The sequence below is a fragment of the Lepus europaeus genome, chromosome 3, assembly GCF_033115175.1.
Source record: "Lepus europaeus isolate LE1 chromosome 3, mLepTim1.pri, whole genome shotgun sequence".
Classification (NCBI taxonomy): domain Eukaryota; kingdom Metazoa; phylum Chordata; class Mammalia; order Lagomorpha; family Leporidae; genus Lepus; species Lepus europaeus.
Window position 1 is genome coordinate 138,760,168 of NC_084829.1, and position 9,839 is coordinate 138,770,006.

Below are 9,839 nucleotides of genomic sequence, written 5' to 3' on the forward strand. Positions count from 1 at the left end.
GGGAGTGGGCTGGTCTAGTCTTTATTCCAGCAAACTCATGGAAGTATTGGCAGATGTGAATAGGAAAAGAATACTAAGAATCTATAAGGAATACTTCGAAAATTTCATGAAAAATTTTTATTGTGAAAAAACTATGCATTGATTTCAAATTAGTTTTATACCAAAACTTATCTTTTAATCTCATTCCCCATGAACTTTCTGAAGTACCCTAATAAACTGAGATTGATCTATGTAAATATTTCAAAAATTTGCTTGCAGAAAGGAAGAGATAGTCCCTCAATTATAGAATGTTACATAAAAACTGGGGGCCAGTGCTGTTCAAGTCCTAGGTGTTCCACTTCCAATCCAGCTCCCTGCTAATGTGCCCAGGAAAGCAGCAGAAAAATGGTCCAAGTGCCTGGGTCCCTACACCCACGTGGGAGACACAGAGAAGACTCATGGCTACTGGCTTTGGATTGGCTCAGTTCTGGCCATTTGGGGAGTGAACCAGCAGATGGAAGACCTCTCTCTCTCTCTCTCTCTCTCTCTCTCTCTCTCTCTCTCTGACTCTGTAACTCCACCTTTCAAATAAATAAATTTTTGAAAAAAATTAGGCATAGATTTGCCAAAGAAATTTTGCACCAAAATAAATTTGTTTTAATTCTATTTTTCCATTAACCATTTGAAATACCATCATATGCACAAATTATACAAGGGTTTTTAAACTAAATGTGTCTATTATTTCCTGTTTTAAATTTAAGATTAATTTAATTGCCAAATATCTGCAACCATTATTTTTTTAAACATCCTAGATTCTAGATACAAAAATTGAAAGGTCAAATATTAGGAAATACCTGAATATATAACTTGAGAACACTATAATCTCCTAAATTTCACATACTGTGCTTTCATTTTTCCAAATAAATGTGATCATTGAAAATATTCATTTTCTTCCATTATAGGTAGAAATCAGAAAAATTAACTGAGAGAAGGTGAAATGACCAGAAAACACAGCACCCTGAGAAATAACAGGTGATAGCTCAAGTACTTGGGTCCTTGACACCCACAGGAGAGACCCCAGTTTTGGTCTACTCCAGCTCTAGCTGTTGCAGACATCTGGGGATGAACCAGGGGATGGAGGCTCTCTCTCCCTCTTCCCTCTGTCTCTGAAATAACCCTCTGGCTCTTCCCTTTAAAATAAATTTTTAAAGGTATAAGGGAAATTTCCAAGGTAATGGAAATGTTTCTATATCTTGTTTTAAGTGATGACTACAGAAATGAATAAAATCATCAAAACTGATAGAACTAAACTCATGAGACCTTTGCCTTCCTTTCTGCCCTTGCATATTTATTTGTGGTGGGAACACTTAACATGTATTCTCTTAGCAAATTTTAAATGTACAATATATTGTTATTAACTTGGCCTCCATGCTATAATCTCTCTCAAACACATTCTTCCTAAATTTTACAAACTTTATCTAATACCTGCTCAATTTCTCTGCCCCCTCTGCAGCTCTGGGTAAACCAGCACTCTACTCTCTGCTTCTATGAATTCAACATTATTAGATTTCACATGTAAGTGGTATCATGCAGAATTTATCTCTCTGTGCCTGGTTTATTTCACTTAACATAATGTCCTCCAGGTTTTTCCACATTGTCACAAATGACAGGAACACCATTCTTCTTTTTAAAGACTGAATATTACCCCACTGTGTGTATATACCCCATTTTTTTACCCATCCATCGATTTCACATCTTGACTATTGTGAATAGCGCTGCAATGAACATGTAAATGCAGATGCCCCTGTGACATGCTAATTTTATTTCCTTTGAATATACACTTAGTAGCAAAATTATCTTCTATTTTATGGCAATTACTCCTCCATAATTTTGTAAAGCATCTTCTATTTCAACCACCAGTCTTGTCAGTGCTTACATTTTTCCAAAATAATCTTAATATTTTTATCATCATTCTCAGTTGGTTTTTAAAATCACTCCGAGTTATCCTCTTGTAGCTTGCATTGCCAGTTGATTTACTAGTCAAACTATCATTTTCCTTTCCCATTATCAAGGCCAAAGTTTAACAAAACCAAAGAGCCGATCTGTGACCCTTTGGTGAACCCTGAGTTTCCATAGAAGTCTGATTCAGGGAGGGTGATTCATCACGGGGCTGCCTGCAGTCTACTGATTAGTGTTTCTGTCACCCTAATCAAATCAGCTGCCTTAATTCTTACAATAGCATCTGGAGACAGTACACTGACCAGTTTATGAAAATTCAAATGTATTCCCTAGCTTAGAAACTGAATGTGGAAAAAGAAATGCTGTCTTCCTATAGTCATCTTTGGTTTATTCAACTGTTCTCCAATCATTCATTTTCTGAGACTTTTTTTTATTGGCCCAGAAAAAAATGAAATATGTGACACAATGACAAATCATCTCCCCATGACCAACTGATCCACAACCAATCAAACCAGAAAACCTGGAAGTCTGGATACTTTTTGAAAATACAACAGCAAATTAATAGGGTGGTGGGTAATAAAACAGAGCAGTCAAATGGAGTTTTAGAAGAGAATAAAGCATAAGAAAGGCATAATAAATATAAACAACATTCTATGCTGAGTTTGGGAATAGCTAGAGAAGTTTAAGAGGTAGATAATGGGATTTTTGGATTAACCATAATCATTGTCTGTAATTTCCATTTAGCCAAAGTCTTGAGCTGGAGAATGTGAGACAGTTAACAACCTCAGGGAAGTGAAAGGAAATACTCTCCTTTTCATGTGGGGGAAAAAATAAACCAGTGAGTATATGCAGTGAAGATAAAAGAGAGACTTGGGTCATTAAAACCCGCATATGACAGCATTTTTCTAAGTAGTTCCAGTTCCAGTGAATCCAGATTATTGGCCCTGTCTATCTGAACAAATTTCGAGTCACAGCATAAACCATTATTTTACTTAACTCTTCAGTGGGTCCCTTTTTTTTTTTTTTTTTTTTTTTTTGACAGGCAAAGTGGACAGTGAGAGAGAGAGAGAAAGGTCTTCCTTTGCCATTGGTTCACCCTCCAATGACCACCGCGGCCGGTGCACCGCGCTGATCCGAAGCCAGGAGCCAGGTGCTTCTCCTGGTCTCCCATGGGGTGCAGGGCCCAAGCACTTGGGCCATCCTCCACTGCACTCCCAGGCCACAGCAGAGAGCTGGCCTGGAAGAGGGGCAACCGGGACAGAATCCGGTGCCCCGACCGGGACTAGAACCTGGTGTGCCGGCGCCGCAAGGCGGAGGATTAGCCTATTGAGCTGCGGCGCCGGCCTCAGTGAATCCCTTCTAAGACAACTAATAATACCCTAATTTGTTGATGGAATAATAGAAAGTTGATTCAAATAAGTGCTATAATATTAGATTAATGAAAATGCTGTGGAAATCAGAGGTAACTGTGGCTCATTCTAATCTGGGTGGAGGACAGGAAATTATAGAATATTACCCCAGAATTGTTTTTATGTGGGCCTTCAAGGATAGACAAACCTTGAAACTATTACTCTTTATTTGCGTAACATATACTCATAAAAATCATAAAATATACATTTTAAAAGTTCCATAAAGGGCCAGCGCCATGGCTCACTTGGCTAATCCTCCACCTGCGGCACCAGCATCCCATATGGGCACCGGGTTCTAGTCCTGGTTGCTCCTCTTCCAGTCCAGCTCTCTACTGTGGCCCAGGAGGGCAGTGGAGGATGGCCCAAGTGCTTGGGCCCTGCACCTGCATGGGAGACCAGGAGGAAGCACCTGGCTCCTGGCTTTGGATTAGCGCAGCACACCAGCCGTGGCGGCCATTTGGGGGGTGAACCAATGGAAAAGGAAGACCTTTCTCTCTAACTCTGCCTGTCAAAAAAAATTTTTTTTAAGTTCCATAAAGACAACCTATCACCTCACTGCTTACAAATGATGCTAGCAATAACATTTTTCCTATTTGTAGACACATGCAAATTCATAATCAACTATAGTGCCATTTCTGACAAGTTACTCATAACATGCAAAATGTTTATATCTTTCTGGTTTTTATTTTCAGGTGGTATCTCAGGTTTATATCTCATCTAACCAATTATTTCTAGACATTTAAAAAATTTCCAGCTCATTAATATGGACAGCTGTGTTCAAGCATCTTTCAACAATATATATCTTAGAGTACTTAGCAGATCATATCTTTGAATAGCCATCAGATTATTTCTTGAAGAATTCCTAGAAGTGGAATTGCTAAGAGCTGATATGTACTGATGTTCTCTTATCTCTATGATCTATCACCTTGATCTTGACTCTTTCTCCATGCAGCTACTGTGCAATTTCTCTCTTCCCCTTTCCAGAAGGGTAAATCAAGAGTTGCTCATATGTACTACCTCCAATTATTCTCCTCCCTTTCTCTCTCAAAACCATTACAGTCAGGCTCTTCCCCAAATACCGCTTCAAAACTGCTCTTGTCCAAGTAACTACTAACCATCCTCCCACTACTCTCACTTAAATCCAATAGTAAACTTCATTCATCATGTTTCTGATCATACAGTGGTATTGAGATAGACAATTACTCTCTCCTAGAAACATGTGAATTAACAGTATAACTAGTACTCAAACAGTACTTTATACTTTATGTTTCTGTGTGGGTGCAAACTATTGAATTCTTTACTTACTATATACTAAATTGATCTTCTGTATATAAAGATAATTGAGGCCAGTGCCGCGGCTCAATAGGCTAATCCTCTGCCTTGCAGCACCGGCACACTGGGTTCTAGTCCCAGTCGGGGTGCCAGATTCTGTCCTGGTTGCCCCTCTTCCAGGCCAGCTCTCTGCTGTGGCCCGGGAGTGCAGTGGAGGATGGCCCAAGTGCTTGGGCCCTGCACCCCATGGGAGACCAGGAGAAGCACCTGGCTCCTGGCTTCAGATCAGCACGATGTGCCGGCCGCAGTGCACTGGCCACGGCGGCCACTGGAGGGTGAACCAACAGCAAAAGGAAGACCTTTCTGTCTCTCTCTCTCTCTCTCACTGTCCACTCTGCCTGTCAAGAAAAAATTGAAAATGAATTTTGATGAAGAATGGGATGGGAGAGGGAGTGGGAGATGGAATGGTTGTGGGTAGGAGGGTGGTTATTGGTGGGGGAAGCCACTGTAATCCAAAAGTTGTACTTTAGAAACATATTTATTGAATAAAAGTTTAATAAAAATTAAAAAGCATGAAAAAAAACTTTTCACTTGGATTCCAGCACCCCACACACCTTTAGTTCCCTTTCTACTTCATTGCCCAATCACTCTGCCTGCTTATCCTACCAACATTCATTCCCTTGTAGTGCTCAGTAAGTCCCCCATCCTTAAATGCTGTTCCTTGCCAATGAGTTCTAACTAATATTTCTAGTCTAGTCCTTTTCTTTGAACTCAAATATCCAAACTCAGACCCTGGAAACTTGCCACGTCCAGAACTCAGCTGCTGATATCTATTCTTCTTGTTTTAAAAACAAAGCAAAACAGGCCGGCGCCGTGGCTCAACAGGCTAATCCTCCGCCTTGCGGCGCCGGCACACCGGGTTCTAGTCCCGGTCGGGGCACCGATCCTGTCCCGGTTGCCCCTCTTCCAGGCCAGCTCTCTGCTGTGGCCTGGGAGTGCAGTGGAGGATGGCCCAAGTGCTTGGGCCCTGCACCCCATGGGAGACCAGGAGAAGCACCTGGCTCCTGCCATCGGAACAGCGCGGTGCGCCGGCCGCAGCGCGCCTACCGCGGCGGCCATTGGAGGGTGAACCAGTGGCAAGGGGAAGACCTTTCTCTCTGTCTCTCTCTCACTGTCCACTCTGCCTGTCAAAAATAAAAAAAATTAAAAAAAAAATTTAAAAAAAAAAAAAAGAAAAACAAAGCAAAACAATTCCCCACCAGAGCATCTTCATTCTCTCTGTAAATGACAACAGTCATTCCAATTGCTCAAAACCTAAAATCTTGGGATCTTTCTAGATCTTTCTTTATGCCACCTTCAGTTCTTCAACAAATCTTGTTGCCTAGACCCGTAAAATATATCCAAAATCTAGACTCTTACCATCTCCATGGCTATTACTCTGATCCATTATTTCTGATCTATTTTTTAAAACTTTCATTAATTGCTTGTTTTCATTATATTTGAAATACAGAGAGACAAGGATAGAGATCTTTAATCCAATGCCCAAATGCCCACAACAGCCAGGCCTGGGTCAAGTCAAAGCCAAGAGCTCAGATCTCCAAGTGGGTCTCCTATGTGGGTGGCAGGGACTTCAGTACTTCAGCCATCACTCTGCTTCCCAGGGTGGGCATTAGCAGAAGCTGGAATTGGGAATGAAGCTAGAGACTTGAACCTAGACACTCCAGTATAGAAATCAGCCATCCTAAGTGGCATCGTAACTACTATAATCCAATGCCCATCCCTTTCCTAATTATTCAAAAAGCCCCTAACTTGTCACCCTGCTTTAAATCTATAACAAAGAGGCCTGAGTGATATTTGTAAATGGAAGTCAGATCTTGTCACATCTGTGCTTAAAATTCTACATGGCTCCTCAGTTTCGCTAAGAAGAAATACCAAAATTCTGACAATGCTCTTCTACATTGAATTCTATGCTGCCTTTCCAACCCCCACATCTCCTGGCTGACCTCATCTACATCTCTCCTAGCCATCTGGCGAAACAACCAGGTATTTATGTGCCTGCCACAGGACCTTTGCTCTGGTTGTACCTTTGTTATGCAATGCTCTTTCATCCACGTCTCCATGATCAGTCCCTTGCATCCTTCAGGTCTTTGCTCAAATACTAGTTGCTTACACTATGAAGTTCTAATTGACTACCAACTTTAAAAGTGTTCAAACATGGGGCCAGCATTGTGGCACAAGGGGGTTAAACCATTGTTTGCAACACTAGCATCCTGTATGGATGCCAGTTCATGTCCCAGATGCTCCACTTCTGATCTCACTCCCTGCTAATACACCTGGGAAAGCAACATAAGACAGCCCAAGTAGCTGGGTCCCTGCACTCATAGGAGACCTTGATGAAGCTCCTGTCTCCTGGCTTTGGCTTCATCCAGCCCTGGCAGTTGCACCCATTTGGAAAGTCAACCAGCAGGTAGAAGATTCTCTGTCTCTACCTCTCTCTGTAACTCAAATAAGTCTTTAAAAAGTCACTTCTCCAACTTTTACTCTTCCACTTATCTTTTTAGCCATTGTGTTTATCACCTTCTAATATTTTATGTGTATAATTTGTTTCTCTTGGTCCCCAAAAATGTATCCATAAAAGCAGGGGTTTTTTAAAAATGTAATTTAGTTACTGCTAGAAGATAGTTGATGTTAGATACATATTTAACACTTTTGACACAGACTGCCACTTTGCTTCTCAGGAAGTAGAGCTATTTATATAATTAAATAAGGCATGGACAGATGGTTCAGGCAGAGGCTATAGTTTTGACAAAGCCACTAGCATGCAAAAAACCAAGTAGTACACCTGTTGCCAGATGTTCCTAAGGCATCAGGGATGAAGATACAGGATCTACTTTAAAATAAGAGTCCATCAGGAAAGGCAACAGTTTACCTGAATGCACAGAATCAGCTTTCTCCACTACAAGAAATAAAAGGATAAAACGAAAACAGTGTTCCACGCTAGGATACTGATTGAGACACCAGGAAACTCAGGGAAAACTTAAACCACAAATGAGAAGTTTGGTAAAGTGCCACATTCTATTCAGGAGGGCAGCTGTGTTTGAAAGGGTAATGAAAACCATGTATCGACAAGGTACAGAGCTGGGGAACCTTGCCTCTGCCAAGAGCCATTTGGGTATTAATGATATCATTCATGGGCTATATAAAATTATTAACTTAAAAATTAGCCTGCTGTAGATTTACTGAATTTCAAGTCCTGCCTGCAGGTGCCTTGGTAGGCTAAGAGAAAATTATTTTATGGGCTGGTGTTCCCTACTCCTGTAATCAACCAACCCTCAAAACCTAAGCAGAGACCACCAGGGGCCAGTATTTGAGAATCCTAATTAACAAAAGGTGGCATGCTGGGGTGGGAGGGAGGTGCAGGGTCTCAGTTAAGAAATATGACTTCCACATTGGGGCTGGCGCTGTGGCACAGTAGGTTAATCCTCCGTCTGCAGCTCCAGCATCCCATGTGGGTGCTGGTTCTAGTCCCGGCTGCTCCTGTTCTCATACAGCTCTCTGCTATGGCCTGGGAAAGCAGAAGATGGCCCAAGTCCTTGGGCCCCTGCACCCATGTGGGAGACCCGGAAGAAGCTCCTGGCTTCGGATCAATGCAGCTCCAGCTGTTGTGGCCATTTGGGGAGTGAACTAGCAGATGGAAGACCTTTCTCTCTGTCTCTCCCTCTCACTGTCTGTAACTCTACCTCTCAAATAAATAAAATAAAAAATCTTAAAAAAAATATATAACTTCCACATCATGACCATCACTTGGACACTTTAGTTAAGGATATGGCTTTGATGTTCTGAGTAAATCTATGACACTATACTAACAGTAAGAATTTAACTACCATATTTGTTACAGTTTGAACACTTTGTCTCTAAAGTCAGGAGCTGCCAATGTGATAGTAAGAGGTGAAGCAGCCCTTGTCTCGACTGTTGAGGACCATTTTTTTTCCCACTCTTTGTTGAACTCTTTACTTAGTGTAGGGTTAATCTTATGTGTATAAAGTAAATTGGAAATAGATCTTTCTTAAAAATAATAGGAATAGGAGAGGGAAGAAGAGGAAGGGTGGGAATGCAGGCAGGAGGGAAGGTAGAGTGGGAAGAATCACTACGTTCCTAAATTTGTATATATGAAATGCATGACGTTTGTATACCTTAAATAAAAGGTTTCTAGGTTATAAAAAAGCAAGTTGCAGTATATTCAACATAAATATATACTTATAACTCTGAAAAAAATAAAGATGATGAAGCCATGAGGGCTCCTTCCTCATTAATAGGATTAATGCCTTATAAGAGGTGTCACTCAGTATTTGGCTAGCTTGCCCTATGCCTTCTGCCAGAGAGGAGGCAGCAGGGTGGCCCTCCCTGGACACCAAATACCACCACCCCTATTTTGTACTTCCCAGCCTCCAGAGCTATGAGGAATAAATGTCTTTTATATAAATTACCCAGTCTCAGGTATCTTGTTATTGGAGCACAAAATGGACAAGATAAGGTCTTAAAAGCAAAATAATACCCATGCTCCATTAAATACCCCAAAGTTAACTCATGAATGTTCAAATTCAATAAGCTTCATATGAATAATTTCATAAAGTCCACAGGATAATAAGAAGCCTTTTTAGATACTCGCAATTCAATTTTTAAAAAAAAAATGAAATCAGCAAATATTCATTGTGAGCTATTGTCTGTTTGGCTTCCGTACAACTTTAGATGAAAGATGCCTAATGATAAATAATTCAATAAAATATCATTAACAAATCCTTGCTTTTCTACCAACTACCCCTTATCTCTGTACCGCAGAATCCAGAAACAGGTAAAGAGAATTCAGCTCAGGTAGTTTTTCTTGACCAGATATGTTTCTGGAAAGGGGTACCAGAAAGGAAGGGAGGGAGTCTTAATCACACATAAATATAAGCGGCTCTTTATTTGTTGCTCAGTACTTATGCTGCTGTACAAAGCTCTCCCATAGCTGTTATCTGATGCCAACCCTTGTAGGGATAGAGGCCACAAAAACAAACTGAAAGGCTCTGAATTTAAACGCAGTCAGCCCTGAGAGGGCTCTCTGGTTGGTTTCTTTTCCCTGTTGCATTCATCAGAGGACGAATTTACCAACAGCCTTCGGCTGAACACAACCACCTGGATCCGGGCCAAGGGCAAGCAGCCGCGTGGAAACCTGGGCAG